This window comes from Crinia signifera, chromosome 1 (assembly GCF_055691185.1).
Source record: "Crinia signifera chromosome 1, ASM5569118v1, whole genome shotgun sequence".
NCBI lineage: Eukaryota > Metazoa > Chordata > Amphibia > Anura > Myobatrachidae > Crinia > Crinia signifera.
In genome coordinates, this window is record NC_139217.1 from 30,425,701 (window position 1) to 30,447,514 (window position 21,814).

A 21,814-nucleotide genomic window follows, 5' to 3' on the forward strand; every position below is an offset into this window, starting at 1 on the left:
ATATCCAAATGTAGATGAGCTCCAAAGACGTTAGTAAGAGATACTATACTTGGTAAAGTGCTGGGAAATGGTGCTGATGATTCAATGTAACTGTATCTATCTCTCATTTCTTTTTCCTCAAAAATGTAACAGTGTAATGTGGGCTAGGTGACATGAGGGAGAGTGCTAGACTAATGAGGGAGAGAGGGAGATTGCTGTTATATCAGGGAGTCTCCTGCAGAATGCATGGGGGTATGTAACTATGATGTAACAGTGTAATGTGGGCTAGGTGACATGAGGGAGATTGCTAGACTAATAAGGAAGAGAGGGAGATTGCTATGTCAGGGAGTCTCCTGCAGAATGCAGGAGGGGAGGTAACTATGATGTAACAGTTTTTCTGGAAAAGTGGAATCAAAATGGGGCGCTCCAGTGATTCTGCTGCCTTTATTTCCAAACCCATGGATCAATCCCTATTGATCCATTAATACAAGTGGAAAAAAACGGGGGGGTTAGGTTTTGAAAAAAGTGGCGCTGAATGAAGGAAAAATTAGATACTTATCTTCTCGTGGAAATCCCTTTCGACTTCTGATACTTTTACTTCCTTATTCGTCTTTCAATGGGGTAGATACATGAAAAGATAAGATTTTGACAAAAAAAGAGGGATGTGATGGTCTACTCTTTTATAATGGGTGTTTAGAAGAACATCCACAGTCAGCAAGGGGGCGTACCTTACTTACAATAAGATGTTGTAAGGTACATATGTAAAGGTATCTTTTCAAATGATGGGTGCGTACCCGTACTCACGGAGTATTAGGCGATGACACTCCTTGAAAGGTTTCTTTCAAATATCCTCATTCATGTAGAAAGAAGGGGTGGTGTGCAATTCTCTTATAACAAGTAAGAATTTATTTTATAAGCAACACACGTCCAAAAATTAAAAATTACATTAAAATATATGTATCCTTTACTCTTTCAGTGAAATGAGGGAGGTAAGGAGATCCGGTCTTGATCCACAGTGTAATACCGGTATACACCCAGATGTTATATGGTGGGATCTTACCTTTTCTCCAACCTTCACCTCACACACTTGCAGATTAAAAGGCAATGTCCTCCTGCCAACGCGTTTCGAGCTGTGGCTCTTTATCAAGGCAGGTAGGTAACTATGATGTAACAGTGTAATGTGGGCTTGGTGACATGAGGGATATTGCTAGACTAATGAGGGAGAGAGGGAGATTGCTGCTATTTCAGGGAGTCTCCTGCAGAATACAGGAGGGTAGGTAACTATGATGTAACAGTGTAATGTGGGCTAGGTGACATAAGGGAGATTGCTAGACTAATGAGGGAGAGAGGGAGATTGCTGCTATGTCAGGGAGTCTCCTGCAGAATGCAGGAGGGGAGGTAACTATGATGTAACAGTGTAATGTGGGCTAGGTGACATGAGGGAGATTGCTAGACTAATGAGGGAGACAGGGAGATTGCTGTTATATCAGGGAGTCTATGGTTCAGTTTAGTCACCACCTGCTCGAGTAAAATCCCGCTTTGTGAATTAATGTGCTCACTGAGCGAATGGATGTGAACGCCTACAAATCTATTCACAGCCAAGCGAATATGTCCAAAACCTCGGCTCACCATTGAGAGATTTTTACACTGGGCACAAGTCACCGCAGGCTCAGAGTAGCCATAGACTTATTCAGTGGCTGCGATGGATAAAGTCATATCCGGCCTGGAGCTGACATCACACAGCCTCCACTGTAATGCTCAGGTAGATGGCTCCTCATCCCGTCCCAGACACTCCCAGCATTTTTCTTAGCGCTTCCACTAAACAGCCGGTTACCACCAAACGCCTATTTCCTGTCCATCACTCTGCGCACGGCTTGCGAATAGAAAAAGTAGCAGGATTAAATCGCAGCACGGCCTTGCGTGTGTGTACTAGGGGCCGCATGCATGGCCAGTGTATCGATAATAGGCCAACGTGTAAATATGCGGCAGTGCGATAAGGGCTGAATAACTCCCAAAATTCCTGAGATGGGGCTTTTATAGGGGCTATGAGGTGCAACTCAGCTGACTTCTGAGTGCTAACGGGTGATTTTCTGTGCAACTTTTATTCCAGTTTGCTAAATTCTCCTTTCCTATAGACTGTAAGCTTGCGAGCAGGGCCCTCCTACCTCTGTCGGTTTGCATCTACCCAGTTGTTGTTTCCAATTGTAAAGTGCTATATAAGAAACTGCATATAAATAATAATAAATACATGTGAAATCTTGCCAGATGTGGCATGCGGCAGGTGAGTTGTTAATATCAACCTCCATTATATTTTGCAAGTTACAGAACTATTATGTACGAAACTTGCGGCAAGTAGGCAATTATTCTGAATTTGCGGGTAAGGACCTTGGTTAAACTTTCTATAAGAATTTTTATTACCTGGAACCAGGGACGTTCAGTCAGGGGAGGCAGGGGAGGCAGAGCCTCCCCTGTCATAATGATGAAAAGAATAAAAATAAGATATTTATATATCTTCTTTTATTATTTTCATCATTTCTCCCTCTCCGGCTGCCTCCCACCCTCTTACACTGCTGCATGTTTACATTGAAACTCCGGGCAGCGTGGGGCAGGAAGGGGTGGGCAGGGGGGCAGGGTGCAGCAATGGGCTGTAAAAGCTTATTGAAAATGAATGGGGAAGCGGCACTTATACTGGTGCCGCAATGACAGGGGCACCAGTATAAACGCATGCCCCCAGATGTGATTGGGCCAGCAGATCCAGTGCTGGATCCGCTGTCCAATCACACATGCAGGACCCATGAGAGGATGCAGCAGCGCGGGGCACGGGCAGCGGGGAGTCCGGCGCCTGCTGGTAGACTGCCGTTGACACTCACTGCCGTGGAGAGGACCGGCCGCCGTCACCGCCGTGGAGAGGACCGGCCGCCGTCACCGCCGTGGAGAGGACCGGCTGCCATCACCGCCGAGAAGAGGACAGGTGAGTTCGCCGGGTGGAGGGAGAGCAGGTGGGGCGCGCATGTACCGGCGGGGGGGGGGGGGGGGTGCAGAACAGTCCCTGACAGTGACGTGCGGTGAGGTCAGTGCCTCCCCAGGCAATGACCTCACCGCACGTCACTGCCTGGAACTGAATGGCACACTATGGATTACAGTGATAAAACGCCATAAACATACCCGCCAACTTCTCTTTCTGCCAAAATCAAGCCTGAAGTTAGAGGGTGTGGCCTCGTGGTTAGGTGGCAGGGCCTGCAATTGCAGTGCTTCCCGTGATGCCACGCCCCCAGGATCGGATCCTGGAGACCTTATATGCAGCACACAAGATAAATCACGATTGGACCATCAGCGGCACATAACAGGTCAGTAGGTGTGTACCACTGGTATCACTGCTGGCACACTCCTTTAGTCTGCAGGAAGCACTGGGCGGGAGAGGCACTCTCCCTGCTCTGCATCCTCTGCTGCGGTAACGGCGACCGACGGGTGGGCAGATGTGAAAACTCTCATGCAAATGAATAAGCGGTCGCTGATTAGTTGAGAACACTCTCAGACAATCAGAAGCCCCCCATTCATTTGTATGGGAGCTTTGGTAGCAGCGGGCAGCCAGAATTAAAAACGCCAGTACAAATGAATGGGCGGCCAGCTGCCACCACTACCAAAGCTTCTTGGGAGTCTATTTACATGTGATTATTTTACACCCGCAGATGGTTACACAAAATGAGTGACAGGCAGGGGGCGGTTACTGGGGTCCTCCCGGCATTTTCATGGGCCTGCCAGTCCATGGACGGAGGGCGCCTCCATGTAAATGCTGGGCGGACACCTACAAACGCAAGTGTGACCCTGTCTGCTCGTATGATGTCACGTGATGTCAGTGCCCGCCACAAATTTGTCGTGAAATGTCCATCAGAAAAGTGAGTCCTGGCTTATTTTTCATACCGAACAGAGGAAAAATCATTTGATGATGATTAACTGTCGAATGTTTGAGGGCCAGATGCACTAATCTTCAAAAGTGATAAAATGGAGAGTGATAAACAGCCAGCCATTCAGCTCCTACCTGCCATGTCACAGACTGTGTTTGAAAAATGTCAGGCAGGAGCTGATTGGCTGGTTGTTTATTAGTGCACCTGGCCCGAAGCCTGTTGGTATCCTCTAAGTGACTGTTGTTTATCCCAGCACTTTATTTTCTTGATTCCACTTAATATTGATTTGAAACCACACAGAGACTTATTCCCAGAAGGCATCTGGGTTATACAAATGAGATACAGTACTGAGCCGTAAAAAGCCATTCAAGCTAATATATTAACTCCATTATTCAATTTATTTTTCTTGTTCAGATTATGCCCCTGGCGCTAGGTGGTAGGGTGGGCAGTGTATGGTCTAGAAGTTTGCTGGGTGGGTTATTATTTGTATTATACTTTATTTGTATGGCGCAACAAGAGATCTGCAGCACCCAATTCCATAAATTAATAAGCAAAACAGTGTTTTATAATAGGAATATGTATACATGACAAGTGCAGGGTACATAATCATACCAGAGGATTGATGTCGGCAGCATTGTGTGGGATTACTGGGGTTGGTGATGTCGGCAGCATTGTGTGGAATTACTGGGGTTGGTGATGTTGGCAGCATTGTGTGGAATTACTGGGGTTGGTGATGTCGGCAGCATTGTGTGGAATTACTGGGGTTGGTGATGTCGGCAGCATTGTGTGGCATTACTGGGGTTGGTGATGTCGGCAGCATTGTGTGGAATTACTGGGGTTGGTGCTGTCGGCAGCATTGTGTGGAATTACTGGGGTTGGTGATGTCGGCAGCATTGTGTGGAATTACTAGGTTTGGTGCTGTCGGCAGCATTGTGTGGAATTACTGGGGTTGGTGATGTCGGCAGCATTGTGTGGAATTACTGGGGTTGGTGATGTCGGCAGCATTGTGTGGAATTACTGGGGTTGGTGATGTCCGCAGCATTGTGTGGGATTACTGGGGTTGGTGATGTTGGCAGCATTGTGTGGAATTACTGTGGTTGGTGATGTCGGCAGCATTGTGTGGTATTACTGGGGTTGGTGATGTTGGCAGCATTGTGTGGAATTACTGGGGAGATGGGTGACGGCAGCATTGTGTGGAATTATTGGGGTTGGTGCTGTCTGCAGCATTGTGTGGAATTACTGGGGTTGGTGATGTCGGCAGCATTGTGTGGCATTACTGGGGTTGGTGATGTCGGCAGCATTGTGTGGAATTACTGGGGTTGGTGATGTCGGCAGCATTGTGTGGAATTACTGGGGTTGGTGATGTCGGCAGCATTGTGTGGGATTACTGGGGTTGGTGCTGCCGGCAGCATTGTGTGGCATTACTGGGGTTGGTGCTGTCGGCAGCATTGTGTGGAATTACTGGGGTTGGTGATGTTGGCAGCATTGTGTGGAATTACTGGGGTTGGTGCTGTCGGCAGCATTGTGTGGGACTACTGGGGTTGGTGATGTCGGCAGCATTGTGTGGAATTACTGGGGTTGGTGATGTCGGCAGCATTGTGTGGAATTACTGGGGTTGGTGATGTTGGCAGCATTGTGTGGAATTACTGGGGTTGGTGCTGTCGGCAGCATTGTGTGGGACTACTGGGGTTGGTGATGTCGGCAGCATTGTGTGGAATTACTGGGGTTGGTGATGTTGGCAGCATTGTGTGGAATTACTGGGGTTGGTGCTGTCGGCAGCATTGTGTGGGACTACTGGGGTTGGTGATGTTGGCAGCATTGTGTGGAATTACTGGAGTTGGTGATGTTGGCAGCATTGTGTGGGATTACTGGGGAGATGGGTGACGGCAGCATTGTGTGGAATTATTGGGGTTGGTGCTGTCGGCAGCATTGTGTGGAATTACTGGGGTTGGTGATGTTGGCAGCATTGTGTGGCATTACTGGGGTTGGTGCTGTCGGCAGCATTGTGTGGAATTACTGGGGTTGGTGATGTTGGCAGCATTGTGTGGCATTACTGGGGTTGGTGCTGTCGGCAGCATTGTGTGGAATTACTGGGGTTGGTGATGTTGGCAGCATTGTGTGGCATTACTGGGGTTGGTGCTGTCGGCAGCATTGTGTGGAATTACTGGGGTTGGTCCTGTCGGCAGCATTGTTTGGAATTACTGGGGTTGGTGCAGTCGGCAGCATTGTGTGGAATTACTGGGGTTGGTGCTGTCGGCAGCATTGTGTGGAATTACTGGGGTTGGTGCTGTCGGCAGCATTGTGTGGGACTACTGGGGTTGGTGCTGCCGGCAACATTGTGTGGGACTACTGGGGTTGGTGATGTTGGCAGCATCGTGTGGGACTACTGGGGTTGGTGATGTTGGCAGCATTGTGTGGAATTACTGGGGTTGGTGATGTTGGCAGCATTGTGTGGGACTACTGGGGTTGGTGATGTTGGCAGCATTGTGTGGGACTACTGGGGTTGGTGATGTTGGCAGCATTGTGTGGAATTACTGGGGTTGGTGCTGTCGGCAGCATCGTGTGGGACTACTGGGGTTGGTGATGTCGGCAGAATTGTGTGGAATTACTGGGGTTGGTGCTGCCGGCAGCATTGTGTGGAATTACTGGGGTTGGTGATGTCGGCAGAATTGTGTGGAATTACTGGGGTTGGTGCTGCCGGCAGCATTGTGTGGGATTACTGGGGTTGGTGCTGCCGGCAGCATTGTGTGGGATTACTGGGGTTGGTGCTGTTGGCAGCATTGTGTGGAATTACTGGGGTTGGTGATGTCGGCAGCATTGTGTGGAATTACTGGGGTTGGTGATGTCGGCAGCATTGTGTGGAATTACTGGGGTTTGTGATGTCGGCAGCATTGTGTGGAATTACTGGGGTTGGTGATGTTGGCAGCATTGTGTGGCATTACTGGGGTTGGTGCTGTCGGCAGCATTGTGTGGAATTACTGGGGTTGGTGCTGTCGGCAGCATTGTGTGGGATTACTGGGGTTGGTGCTGTTGGCAGCATTGTGTGGCATTACTGGGGTTGGTGCTGTCGGCAGCATTGTGTGGAATTACTGGGGTTGGTGCTGTCGGCAGCATTGTGTGGAATTACTGGGGTTGGTGCTGTCGGCAGCATTGTGTGGGACTACTGGGGTTGGTGCTGCCGGCAACATTGTGTGGGACTACTGGGGTTGGTGATGTTGGCAGCATCGTGTGGGACTACTGGGGTTGGTGATGTTGGCAGCATTGTGTGGAATTACTGGGGTTGGTGATGTTGGCAGCATTGTGTGGGACTACTGGGGTTGGTGATGTTGGCAGCATTGTGTGGGACTACTGGGGTTGGTGATGTTGGCAGCATTGTGTGGAATTACTGGGGTTGGTGCTGTCGGCAGCATCGTGTGGGACTACTGGGGTTGGTGATGTCGGCAGAATTGTGTGGAATTACTGGGGTTGGTGCTGCCGGCAGCATTGTGTGGAATTACTGGGGTTGGTGATGTCGGCAGAATTGTGTGGAATTACTGGGGTTGGTGCTGCCGGCAGCATTGTGTGGGATTACTGGGGTTGGTGCTGTCGGCAGCATTGTGTGGGATTACTGGGGTTGGTGATGTTGGCAGCATTGTGTGGGACTACTGGGGTTGGTGCTGTCGGCAGCATTGTGTGGAATTACTGGGGTTGGTGCTGTCGGCAGCATTGTGTGGAATTACTGGGGTTGGTGCTGTCTGCAGCATTGTGTGGAATTACTGGGGTTGGTGCTGTTGGCAGCATTGTGTGGAATTACTGGGGTTGGTGCTGTCGGCAGCATTGTGTGGGATTACTGGGGTTGGTGCTGTCGGCAGCATTGTGTGGCATTACTGGGGTTGGTGATGTCGGCAGCATTGTGTGGGATTACTGGGGTTGGTGATGTTGGCAGCATTGTGTGGGACTACTGGGGTTGGAGCTGTCGGCAGCATTGTGTGGAATTACTGGGGTTGGTGCTGTCGGCAGCATTGTGTGGAATTACTGGGGTTGGTGATGTCGGCAGCATTGTGTGGAATTACTGGGGTTGGTGATGTCGGCAGCATTGTGTGGAATTACTGGGGTTGGTGCTGTCGGCAGCATTGTGTGGCATTACTGGGGTTGGTGCTGTCGGCAGCATTGTGTGGGATTACTGGGGTTGGTGCTGTTGGCAGCATTGTGTGGCATTACTGGGGTTGGTGCTGTTGGCAGCATTGTGTGGAATTACTGGGGTTGGTGATGTTGGCAGCATTGTGTGGCATTATTGGGGTTGGTGATGTCGGCAGCATTGTGTGGAACTACTGGGGTTGGTGCTGTCGGCAGCATTGTGTGGAATTACTGGGGTTGGTGCTGTCTGCAGCATTGTGTGGAATTACTGGGGTTGGTGATGTCGGCAGCATTGTGTGGAATTACTGGGGTTGGTGATGTCGGCAGCATTGTGTGGGATTACTGGGGTTGGTGATGTCGGCAGCATTGTGTGGAATTACTGGGGTTGGTGATGTCGGCAGCATTGTGTGGAATTACTGGGGTTGGTGCTGTCGGCAGCATTGTGTGGGATTACTGGGGTTGGTGATGTCGGCAGCATTGTGTGGAATTACTGGGGTTGTTGATGTTGGCAGCATTGTGTGGAATTACTGGGGTTGGTGCTGTCGGCAGCATTGTGTGGGACTACTGGGGTTGGTGATGTCGGCAGCATTGTGTGGAATTACTGGGGTTGGTGATGTTGGCAGCATTGTGTGGAATTACTGGGGTTGGTGCTGTCGGCAGCATTGTGTGGGACTACTGGGGTTGGTGATGTTGGCAGCATTGTGTGGAATTACTGGGGTTGGTGCTGTCTGCAGCATTGTGTGGAATTACTGGGGTTGGTGATGTTGGCAGCATTGTGTGGAATTACTGGGGTTGGTGCTGTCGGCAGCATTGTGTGGAATTATTGGGGTTGGTGCTGTCGGCAGCATTGTGTGGAATTACTGGGGTTGGTGATGTTGGCAGCATTGTGTGGAATTACTGGGGTTGGTGATGTCGGCAGCATTGTGTGGAATTACTGGGGTTGGTGATGTTGGCAGCATTGTGTGGAATTACTGGGGTTGGTGCTGTCGGCAGCATTGTGTGGAATTATTGGGGTTGGTGCTGTCGGCAGCATTGTGTGGAATTACTGGGGTTGGTGCTGTCGGCAGCATTGTGTGGAATTACTGGGGTTGGTGATGTTGGCAGCATTGTGTGGCATTACTGGGGTTGGTGCTGTCGGCAGCATTGTGTGGAATTACTGGGGTTGGTGATGTTGGCAGCATTGTGTGGCATTACTGGGGTTGGTGCTGTCGGCAGCATTGTGTGGAATTACTGGGGTTGGTCCTGTCGGCAGCATTGTTTGGAATTACTGGGGTTGGTGCTGTCGGCAGCATTGTGTGGAATTACTGGGGTTGGTGCTGTCGGCAGCATTGTGTGGAATTACTGGGGTTGGTGCTGTCGGCAGCATTGTGTGGGACTACTGGGGTTGGTGCTGCCGGCAACATTGTGTGGGACTACTGGGGTTGGTGATGTTGGCAGCATTGTGTGGAATTACTGGGGTTGGTGATGTTGGCAGCATTGTGTGGGACTACTGGGGTTGGTGATGTTGGCAGCATTGTGTGGGACTACTGGGGTTGGTGATGTTGGCAGCATTGTGTGGAATTACTGGGGTTGGTGCTGTCGGCAGCATCGTGTGGGACTACTGGGGTTGGTGATGTCGGCAGAATTGTGTGGAATTACTGGGGTTGGTGCTGCCGGCAGCATTGTGTGGAATTACTGGGGTTGGTGATGTCGGCAGCATTGTGTGGGATTACTGGGGTTGGTGATGTCGGCAGCATTGTGTGGAATTACTGGGGTTGGTGATGTCGGCAGCATTGTGTGGCATTACTGGGGTTGGTGATGTCGGCAGCATTGTGTGGAATTACTGGGGTTGGTGATGTTGGCAGCATTGTGTGGAATTACTGGGGTTGGTGATGTCGGCAGCATTGTGTGGAATTACTGGGGTTGGTGCTGCCGGCAGCATTGTGTGGGATTACTGGGGTTGGTGCTGTCGGCAGCATTGTGTGGGATTACTGGGGTTGGTGCTGTCGGCAGCATTGTGTGGAATTCCTGGGGTTGGTGCCGTCGGCAGCATTGTGTGGAATTACTGGGGTTGGTGCTGTCGGCAGCATTGTGTGGGACTACTGGGGTTGGTGATGTTGGCAGCATTGTGTCGAATTACTGGGGTTGGTGCTGTCGGCAGCATCGTGTGGGACTACTGGGGTTGGTGATGTCGGCAGAATTGTGTGGAATTACTGGGGTTGGTGCTGCCGGCAGCATTGTGTGGAATTACTGGGGTTTGTGATGTCGGCAGCATTGTGTGGGATTACTGGGGTTGGTGATGTCGGCAGCATTGTGTGGAATTACTGGGGTTGGTGATGTCGGCAGCATTGTGTGGCATTACTGGGGTTGGTGATGTCGGCAGCATTGTGTGGAATTACTGGGGTTGGTGATGTTGGCAGCATTGTGTGGAATTACTGGGGTTGGTGATGTCGGCAGCATTGTGTGGAATTACTGGGGTTGGTGCTGCCGGCAGCATTGTGTGGAATTACTGGGGTTGGTGCTGCCGGCAGCATTGTGTGGGATTACTGGGGTTGGTGCTGTCGGCAGCATTGTGTGGGATTACTGGGGTTGGTGATGTCGGCAGCATTGTGTGGAATTACTGGGGTTGGTGATGTCGGCAGCATTGTGTGGAATTACTGGGGTTGGTGCTGTCGGCAGCATTGTGTGGCATTACTGGGGTTGGTGCTGTCGGCAGCATTGTGTGGGATTACTGGGGTTGGTGCTGTTGGCAGCATTGTGTGGAATTACTGGGGTTGGTGATGTTGGCAGCATTGTGTGGCATTACTGGGGTTGGTGATGTCGGCAGCATTGTGTGGAATTACTGGGGTTGGTGATGTCGGCAGCATTGTGTGGAATTACTGGGGTTGGTGATGTCGGCAGCATTGTGTGGCATTACTGGGGTTGGTGATGTCGGCAGCATTGTGTGGAATTATTGGGGTTGGTGCTGTCGGCAGCATTGTGTGGAATTACTGGGGTTGGTGCTGTCGGCAGCATTGTGTGGAATTACTGGGGTTGGTGATGTTGGCAGCATTGTGTGGCATTACTGGGGTTGGTGCTGTCGGCAGCATTGTGTGGAATTACTGGGGTTGGTCCTGTCGGCAGCATTGTTTGGAATTACTGGGGTTGGTGCTGTCGGCAGCATTGTGTGGAATTACTGGGGTTGGTGCTGTCGGCAGCATTGTGTGGAATTACTGGGGTTGGTGCTGTCGGCAGCATTGTGTGGGACTACTGGGGTTGGTGCTGCCGGCAACATTGTGTGGGACTACTGGGGTTGGTGATGTTGGCAGCATTGTGTGGAATTACTGGGGTTGGTGATGTTGGCAGCATTGTGTGGGACTACTGGGGTTGGTGATGTTGGCAGCATTGTGTGGGACTACTGGGGTTGGTGATGTTGGCAGCATTGTGTGGAATTACTGGGGTTGGTGCTGTCGGCAGCATCGTGTGGGACTACTGGGGTTGGTGATGTCGGCAGAATTGTGTGGAATTACTGGGGTTGGTGCTGCCGGCAGCATTGTGTGGAATTACTGGGGTTGGTGATGTCGGCAGCATTGTGTGGGATTACTGGGGTTGGTGATGTCGGCAGCATTGTGTGGAATTACTGGGGTTGGTGATGTCGGCAGCATTGTGTGGCATTACTGGGGTTGGTGATGTCGGCAGCATTGTGTGGAATTACTGGGGTTGGTGATGTCGGCAGCATTGTGTGGAATTACTGGGGTTGGTGATGTCGGCAGCATTGTGTGGAATTACTGGGGTTGGTGCTGCCGGCAGCATTGTGTGGGATTACTTGGGTTGGTGCCGTCTGCAGCATTGTGTGGAATTACTGGGGTTGGTGATGTCGGCAGCATTGTGTGGCATTACTGGGGTTGGTGATGTTGGCAGCATTGTGTGGGACTACTGGGGTTGGTGATGTTGGCAGCATTGTGTGGGATTACTGGGGTTGGTGATGTTGGCGGCATTGTGTGGAATTACTGGGGTTGGTGCTGTCGGCAGCATTGTGTGGAATTACTGGGGTTGGTGATGTTGGCGGCATTGTGTGGAATTACTGGGGTTGGTGATGTTGGCGGCATTGTGTGGAATTACTGGGGTTGGTGCTGTCGGGAGCATTGTGTGGAATTACTGGGGTTGGTGCTGTCATCAGCATTGTGTGGAATTACTGGGGTTGGTGCTGTCGGCAGCATTGTGTGGAATTACTGGGGTTGGTGATGTCGGCAGCATTGTGTGGGATTACTGGGGTTGGTGCTGTCGGCAGCATTGTGTGGAATTACTGGGGTTGGTGCTGTCGGCAGCATTGTGTGGAATTACTGGGGTTGGTGATGTCGGCAGCATTGTGTGGAATTACTGCGGTTGGTGCTGTCGGCAGCATTGTGTGGGACTACTGGGGTTGGTGCTGTCGGCAGCATTGTGTGGAATTACTGGGGTTGGTGATGTCGGCAGCATTGTGTGGGACTACTGGGGTTGGTGCTGTCGGCAGCATTGTGTGGAATTACTGGGGTTGGTGATGTTGGCAGCATTGTGTGAATTACTGGGGTTGGTGATGTCGGCAGCATTGTGTGGAATTACTGGGGTTGGTGCTGCCGGCAACATTGTGTGGAATTACTGGGGTTGGTGATGTCGGCAGCATTGTGTGGGACTACTGGGGTTGGTGCTGTCGGCAGCATTGTGTGGAATTACTGGGGTTGGTGATGTCGGCAGCATTGTGTGGGACTACTGGGGTTGGTGCTGTCGGCAGCATTGTGTGGAATTACTGGGGTTGGTGATGTCGGCAGCATTGTGTGGCATTACTGGGGTTGGTGCTGTCAGCAGCATTGTGTGGGATTACTGGGGTTGGTGCTGTTGGCAGCATTGTGTGGAATTACTGGGGTTGATGCTGTCGGCAGCATTGTGTGGAATTACTGGGGTTGGTGCTGCCGGCAGCATTGTGTGGGACCATTGTGTGGGACTACTGGGGTTGGTGATGTTGGCAGCATTGTGTGGAATTACTGGGGTTGGTGATGTCGGCAGCATTGTGTGGCATTACTGGGGTTGGTGCTGTCGGCAGCATTGTGTGGAATTACTGGGGTTGGTGATGTTGGCAGCATTGTGTGGAATTACTGGGGTTGGTGATGTTGGCAGCATTGTGTGGAATTACTGGGGTTGGTGATGTTGGCAGCATCGTGTGGGACTACTGGGGTTGGTGATGTCGGCAGCATTGTGTGGAATTACTGGGGTTGGTGCTGTCGGCAGCATTGTGTGGGACTACTGGGGTTGGTGATGTCGGCAGCATTGTGTGGAATTACTGGGGTTGGTGCTGTCATCAGCATTGTGTGGCATTACTGGGGTTGGTGCTGTCGGCAGCATTGTGTGGGACTCCTGGGGTTGGTGCTGTCGGCAGCATTGTGTGGAATTACTGGGGTTGGTGATGTCGGCAGCATTGTGTGGGACTACTGGGGTTGGTGCTGTCGGCAGCATTGTGTGGAATTACTGGGGTTGGTGATGTCGGCAGCATTGTGTGGCATTACTGGGGTTGGTGCTGTCGGCAGCATTGTGTGGAATTACTGGGGTTGATGCTGTCGGCAGCATTGTGTGGAATTACTGGGGTTGGTGCTGCCGGCAGCATTGTGTGGGACTACTGGGGTTGGTGATGTTGGCAGCATTGTGTGGAATTACTGGGGTTGGTGATGTCGGCAGCATTGTGTGGAATTACTGGGGTTGGTGATGTCGGCAGCATTGTGTGGGATTACTGGGGTTGGTGATGTCGGCAGCATTGTGTGGAATTACTGGGGTTGGTGATGTCGGCAGCATTGTGTGGAATTACTGGGGTTGGTGCTGTCGGCAGCATTGTGTGGAATTACTGGGGTTGGTGCTGTCGGCAGCATTGTGTGGGACTACTGGGGTTGGTGATGTCGGCAGCATTGTGTGGAATAACTGGGGTTGGTGCTGTCGGCAGCATTGTGTGGCATTACTGGGGTTGGTGCTGTCGGCAGCATTGTGTGGGACTACTGGGGTTGGTGATGTTGGCAGCATTGTGTGGAATTACTGGGGTTGGTGCTGTCGGCAGCATTGTGTGGAATTACTGGGGTTGGTGCTGTCGGCTGCATTGTGTGGAATTACTGGGGTTGGTGATGTCGGCAGCATTGTGTGGAATTATTGGGGTTGGTGCTGTCATCAGCATTGTGTGGAATTACTGGGGTTGGTGCTGTCGGCAGCATTGTGTGGAATTACTGGGGTTGGTGATGTTGGCAGCATTGTGTGGAATTACTGGGGTTGGTGATGTTGGCAGCATTGTGTGGAATTACTGGGGTTGGTGATGTTGGCAGCATTGTGTGGAATTACTGGGGTTGGTGCTGTCAGCAGCATTGTGTGGAATTACTGGGGTTGGTGCTGTCGGCAGCATTGTGTGGGACTACTGTGGTTGGTGCTGTCGGCAGCATTGTGTGGAATTACTGGGGTTGGTGATGTCGGCAGCATTGTGTGGAATTACTGGGGTTGGTGCTGTCATCAGCATTGTGTGGAATTACTGGGGTTGGTGCTGTCGGCAGCATTGTGTGGAATTACTGGGGTTGGTGATGTCGGCAGCATTGTGTGGAATTACTGGGGTTGGTGATGTCGGCAGCATTGTGTGGAATTACTGGGGTTGGTGCTGTCGGCAGCATTGTGTGGAATTACTGGGGTTGGTGCTGTCGGCAGCATTGTGTGGAATTACTGGGGTTGGTGCTGTCGGCAGCATTGTGTGGAATTACTGGGGTTGGTGCTGTCGGCAGCATTGTGTGGGATTACTAGGGTTGGTGCTGTCGGCAGCATTGTGTGGAATTACTGGGGTTGGTGATGTTGGCAGCATCATGTGGGACTACTGGGGTTGGTGATGTCGGCAGCATTGTGTGGAATTACTGGGGTTGGTGATGTTGGCAGCATTGTGTGGAATTACTGGGGAAGGTGTTGGCAGCATTGTGTGGAATTACTGGGGTTGGTGCTGTCGGCAGCATTGTGTGGGATTACTGGGGAAGGTGTTGGTGATGTCGGCAGCATTGTGTGGGATTACTGGGGTTGGTGCTGTCGGCAGCATTGTGTGGAATTACTGGGGTTGGTGATGTTGGCAGCATCGTGTGGGACTACTGGGGTTGGTGATGTTGGCAGCATCTGTGGGACTACTGGGGTTGGTGATGTTGGCAGCATCATGTGGGACTACTGGGGTTGGTGATGTCGGCAGCATTGTGTGAAATTACTGGGGTTGGTGCTGTCGGCAGCATCATGTGGGACTACTGGGGAGATGGGTGACGGCAGCATTGTGTGGAATTATTGGGGTATGGGTGTTGTCACTCTTGGGTGACGTCACCAAATCACGTGGGACTGAGCGGCTTCAGCATGGCAGAAGCGGCGGCTACAGCATGGGGGTAGGCGGACTCACCGAAGCCGAGTAAGTAGCGTTACCACCACCACCCCCCCCAAAGCCGGGTAAGTAGAGTTACCACCCCCCCCCCCCCCCAAAAGCCAGGTAAGTAGCGTTATAGCCTTGCACATGCATGTGAGCACAGAGAGAGCCTGCGTGAGATACTGGAAGGATCACAGAAGCCAGGATTGGTACCAGACAAAGGGGTTTATTCTAGTTCATTCTTTCTGACAAAATCTTTCTTAGATGGACAAAACCATGTGCACTGCAGGGGGGCAGATGTAAAATGTGCAGAGAGAATTAGATTTGGGTGAGTTGTTTTGTTTCTGTGCAGGGAAAATACTGACTGTATGATTTTACACTGCAATATAGATCTCACTTTGAAGAAAAACCCCACCCAAATATAACTCTCTGCACAAGTTACATCTGCCCCACCCGCAGTGCACATGGTTTTGTCCATTTAAGAAGGATTTTGTCAGAAAGAATGAACTAGAATAACCCCCAAAGTGCTGATACTGTAGATTGCCATTCTGAGTGGAAAGTGTGTGATCTGGAAAGGTACGACACTACACCGTCACAGGGGTGCTGTTACAACGACAGCAACCGAATGTGATTAAGACGCATTTCATTCTAAAAAGTACAGAAACAAAACATTTTCATGAATACAGCAAACTAAAATAGTTATAAAAAAAGAAAAGAAAACCACAGACAGCTGTAAATCACAGAGGGTCAGTCTCTAATTGAATGACGGTGATACAGATCGCTAAGTACTGTATTTAGACATATATAAGCATAGTTGGTAATTGTAGGCGGTATAATATTTATATCCCAGCACCTGCAGTAATCCCGATCCATTGAGCAGGATACATGGTTACAGTATGTACCTGCTACACTGTGCGCTCAAAGGCTGTTTGAATTGGTTGGTTTCCTCTGATTCACAATCAACAATGAACTGATAATGCATATAAGGTAGATCTGCGTATAAGGTAGATCTGGTGAATTTAGAGCAGGGGCAGACAAAGGCTAGTGGGGGCTTGTGGGCAACTAAGTTGTGGGGGCCAACACCAATAGAATTGAAGTCCAAGGGAGGGAGAGAGGGAAAGAGATAGAGACAAAGAGAAAGATAGTGAGGATGTCAGGGAAAGAGAGGGGAAGAGAGAGGGGAGCTAGCAAGAAACAGGGAGAGATGGGGGATGAGAGAGAGGGTGACTGGTAGTAGGTGCCAATTCTATATAGAATGGGGAAAGTGAGTGAGATTGAACTAGTGATTGACAACGGAAACACACCATCAAATGATAACTGGGAATCTGCCATTGAATATTTCGATGTGATGGTCACTGACCAAAGAAAAATCAATAGCGAAAAATGAATATGATTAGCTCATGCACAATGATGATCAAACATCGTCAGCATTGCCACGCATGCAGAGAAGCACTGCAGCATGCCTGGCTGGAGGGCGGGGCCATCGGAACACCATTTACTGTTTACTATTTGGAATGCCTCCATCAAATGGTAAAACTACCATTGAAACGAAAAATATTGATGGTAGTGTAACATCGCAATGCGATGTCCATCCCTAAAGTGAACACTACCTGTTACTTCATCAGATCTCGCGTATGGGCGGGCACTTCTCTGCATTAGGTCCCACCCCCTTCCCTAATACACTGGTAAATGGCGGGATTCATTCCATGAGGGGGCGGGGTGTTTATGTGCATCAGCTGCAATGTTAGGAGAAAGTTTACGTTATATATATTGGAATGCAAAGTCCGGGGAGCGCCCCTATGGCCTTTAGCCGGACCGACAGAGGGAAGGAAAAGATCAGCCGAACAGGAACTTTCCTTCTTTCCGGTGGACCAATCCTCCTCTGCCGGTAAAGGTTATCAGTTGCCAGGGTATTGCAATTCAATTGTTGTGTATACCTTCGAGCCATGCACTAGTGCAGTGGTTCTCAAACGCGTTCCTCAAGGTACACCAACAATCCAGGTTTTATGGCTATCCAGGTTTAGGCACAGGTGACTTAACTTGTACCTCAGTCAGCTTGATTGTACCACCTGGGATTAAATTAGCAGGGAGAGCCATAAAACCTGGAGGACCGCGATTGAGGACCATTGTTCTAGTGTATTATTATTAGTACTGTCACATTCACACCTATATTGTTACATTGCAGTTTATAAACCAGGAGGTTTACACCCTCCTTTGTTTAGCTGCAGTAAACTCTATCTGTAGCCCCACTAGTAGGTCATTTTTTTGTTATGTTTAGAATAGGGGTGGCCAAACCTGTCCCCAAGATCTACCAACAGTTCATGTATATCAGGCAACCTGAGGATCTGTAGTAGGAATGAATGCAGCAGGTTTGATAATATGACAGTAATGACTACACCTGTGCACCAGCTAGGGAGTCTGGGAAATGTGACAGTTAGTAATGACTACACCTGAACACCAGCTAGAGAGACTGGGAAATGTGACAGTTAGTAATGACTACACCTGAACACCAGCTAGGTGGTCTGGGAAATGTGACAGTTAGTAATGACTACAGCTGTGCACCAGCTAGGTGATCTGGGAAATGTGACCGTTAGTAATGACTACAGCTGTGCACCAGCTAGGTGATCTGGGGAATGTGACAGTTAGTAATGACTACACCTGAACACCAGCTAGGTAGTCTGGGAAATGTGACAGTTAGAAATGACTACACCTGTACACCAGCTATGTGGTCTGGGGAATGTGACAATTAGTAATGACTACACCTGAACACCAGCTAGGGTGTCTGGGAAATGTGACATTTAGTAATGAGTACACCTGTACACCAGCTAGGTGGTCTGGGAAATTTGACAGTTAGTAATGACTACAGCTGTGCACTAGTTAGGTGATCTGGGGAATGTGACAGTTACTACAGCTGTGCACCAGTTAGGTGATCTGGGGAATGTGACAGTTAGTAATGACTACAGCTGTGCACCAGCTAGGTGATCTGGGAAATGTGACAGTTAGTAATGACTACAGCTGTGCACCAGTTAGGTGATCTGGGAAATGTGACAGTTAGTAATGAGTACACCTGTGCACCAGCTAGGTGGTCTGGGAAATTTGACAGTTAGTAATGACTACAGCTGTGCACCAGTTAGGTGATCTGGGGAATGTGACAGTTAGTAATGACTACAGCTGTGCACCAGTTAGGTGATCTGGGAAATGTGACAGTTAGTAATGAGTACACCTGTACACCAGCTAGGTGATCTGGGGAATGTGACAGTTAAGGCCCCCATACACTATGCGATTTTGGGACGATTTCATCCGATTTCGGCACTTTGTGCCGATAATCGGATGAAATCGGCCCAAAATCGTAGGTATGTGACATTTGATCCGATCCGATGCGCGGTCCCGTGCGCATCGGACCGGATCAGGGAGGTCGGACGGTCTGTACATATGATCACGTCCGACCTCCCTGTATGCATATGCCTGCCACCTGACAGGCATATGCATACAGACACCGGGGGAGTAGTGGGGGCGGCCAGCGGCAGCGGTGGTGGGGGCGGCCAGCGGCAGCGGTGGTGGGGGCGGGCAGCGGCAGTGGGGACGGGCGGCGTGTGCGGTGAGCGCAGTGTACTTACACATAGCAGCAGCGGCGGGGACGGGACGCGCAGTGGCGGCTATTATATTTTTAAAATACTTGTCAAATGACCGGCCGCTCTCTGATTGGCCGGAGAGCTTTCAGCCAATCAGAGAGCGGCCGGTCATTTGACAAGTATTTTAAAAATATAATAGCCGCCACTGCGCGTCCCGTCCCCGCCGCTGCTGCTATGTGTAAGTACACTGCGCTCACCGCAAACGCCGCCCGCTGCCGCTGCCCGCCCCCACTAACGCCGCTGGCCGCCCCCACCACCGCTGCCCGCCCCCACCACCGCTGCCCGTCCCCACTACTGCCGCTGCCCGCCCCCACTACTGCTCACCGCCCTGCAGCTCCCCGGGTTTTTTTTTACATGGGATAAATCGCAAGCGATTTATCCCATGTAAAAATGGCACATCAAGTGCCAAATTGTATGTGAGCCTCCCGGGGAGCTGCCGGGCGGCTCGCAGGTAAATTGGGTCCGACTTGTCCCTAGGACAAGTCGGCCTAATGTATGGGGGCCTTTAGTATTGACTACAGCTGTGCACCAGCTAGGTGGTCTGGGAAATGTGACAGTTAGTAATGACTACAGCTGTGCACCAGCTAGGTGATCTGGGGAATGTGACAGTTAGTAATGACTATAGCTGTGCACCAGCTAGGTGATCTGGGGAATGTGACAGTTAGTAATGACTACAGCTGTGCACCAGCTAGGTGATTTGGTAAACGTGGACCAGCGGTAGATTTCCAGGACCGGTGTGCCCAACTCAGATTTAGAGCTTTTCTGCCATTAATGAAAATAAATATTAATATTTAGGCTTTGTTCTCTGACTTGTGTTTAGTAAGGAATAACGCGCAGAGTCTCGCCATCGCAGCTCACCACACGCCATCAGTTCCAGAAATTACACTTTTTCAGCACACAAGAAACGCATAATTTCTAGAGCTATAATTTTTGCTAAGTTCCAGTACACAGAGGGAGCTGTACAATGTCTCCTGCGGCACCTTTTACCTCTGTATAATACTCCATATTTATATGATAAACCGCTCTGTTCACCATCATCAAGGAAGATAACAGTATTGCTGCTACTGTTATCATTGATTTATATAGTGCCACTGTGCTGATCTGCTATGTACAGATACTAACACTTCATTCACATCAATCTCTGCCCTGAGATCACCCAGGCGATGCCCACACAAACACAGGGCACATAAAAACTCCACACATATATTAACTCCTGGTTGGAATCGGGAGCTGAGAGACAACAATGGTATCCCCCAAGCCAGCATGCTGTCCCAGGTGTAAGTTTAACCTGTTCATGTTTAGTTTTGGATGTGCAATCTGTCTTGACAGACTCTTATATACTCTCACATGTCAAGGTCACGTTCTAAGCTTTGTACCCCAGCAGCCTTGGCTGACCTTTGGGCATTCCTCCCAGCTGTCCCCCATTACAGCGGAACAGTTCCACTTTTTGGAGACATTTGTGGGAGCATGAGGTCACAGTGCTAGGCCACACCCCTCCACCAGAGGCTCTGCCCCTTCTTCCAGCCCCCAATATTGTGGCGGCCCGCCAAAGGTTCTGACTTGGTAGTTACTAAAGTTAAGAGGTATGCCTTTGTATATATTCCATGTACTGTACTCGATCATCTCATGTTTCTGCTGTCATAGGATACTATATATTAAGCCTTATATAGAGATGAAGTGGTATCAGATAAAGGCAGGGCTTAAATTGGTCCTGGAGAGGGGGTGGAACTCATTTCACCTGCCACTTACAGTACATGCGGTCTCCCAATAAAGGGGCTTGGTCAAATAGTAGCCCCAAATTACACCACACAGTAGCACAATTTAATTCACGTTACACCTCTTGTAGTGCCCCTGGTTCATATTACACCTCATAGTAGTGCCTATTATTCATGTTACGACACACAATAGTGCCACTAATTTATGTTACATCACTCAGTAGTGCCCGGAGGGGGGGTTTTCACAAGGCAACCTAGGCTCATTCCTAGGGCCCAGCAGGTCCCAATGGGCCCAATAAAGATTCCCTGGCTGTCTAAAACATTCCCAGAGGGGCATTGACCCACACACTTAAATTCCTTTTGATGTTCTTTGGTAGGATAAAAACTATTAGGGCAAACAATATGGTTTCTCCCATTGTATTTGGGCAGTCAGTTACTTTAAATGGTATTAAGGTAATAAGCCTACTTCCAAAAGACCTAGAGCCTGTTTCAGATTTATATGCATTTATCAGTAGACTGTGCTTGCACCAAGGTACTCTATTGGTGCCGGCTGCGGTCAGCAGCAAAAAAATATAGTCCTATGGATTATTTGAGGAGGGCCCCAAACCGGTAACTTGCCTAGGGCCCCTTGAGGTCCAAATCTGCTTCTAGTAGTGTCCCTTATTCATGTTATGCCACATAGTAGTACCTCTTATACAAAATGCCCACTGTAGTGCTTCCTACACAGGATGCCCACAAGAGCATCACTTTTCTGTTGGAACTACTGTACAGGGCTGTGGTGGAGGTGGAACTACAGTAGTTCCACCTACCATTACGGGTTGGAACTCAGTTCCCCCCAGTTCCCTCTCACTTTAACCCCTGGATAAAGGGGCAGATTTACTAAGCCTGGTCTAGTCAGAAAGTGACCGGTAATAATGCACCAGCCAATCAGCTTCTAAATGTCATGCTACAGCCTGCATTTTAAAAATTGATAGTTAGGATCTGACTGGCTGCTGACTACTATTATGGTCTTTCAATGTTTTCCACGAACTGTTGTGAATAATATAATTGGTTCTTAATTGAAAATTTAAATGCGCCATTGCAAGGACTTGATGTATTGTCTGCAAACGTGTTTACCAA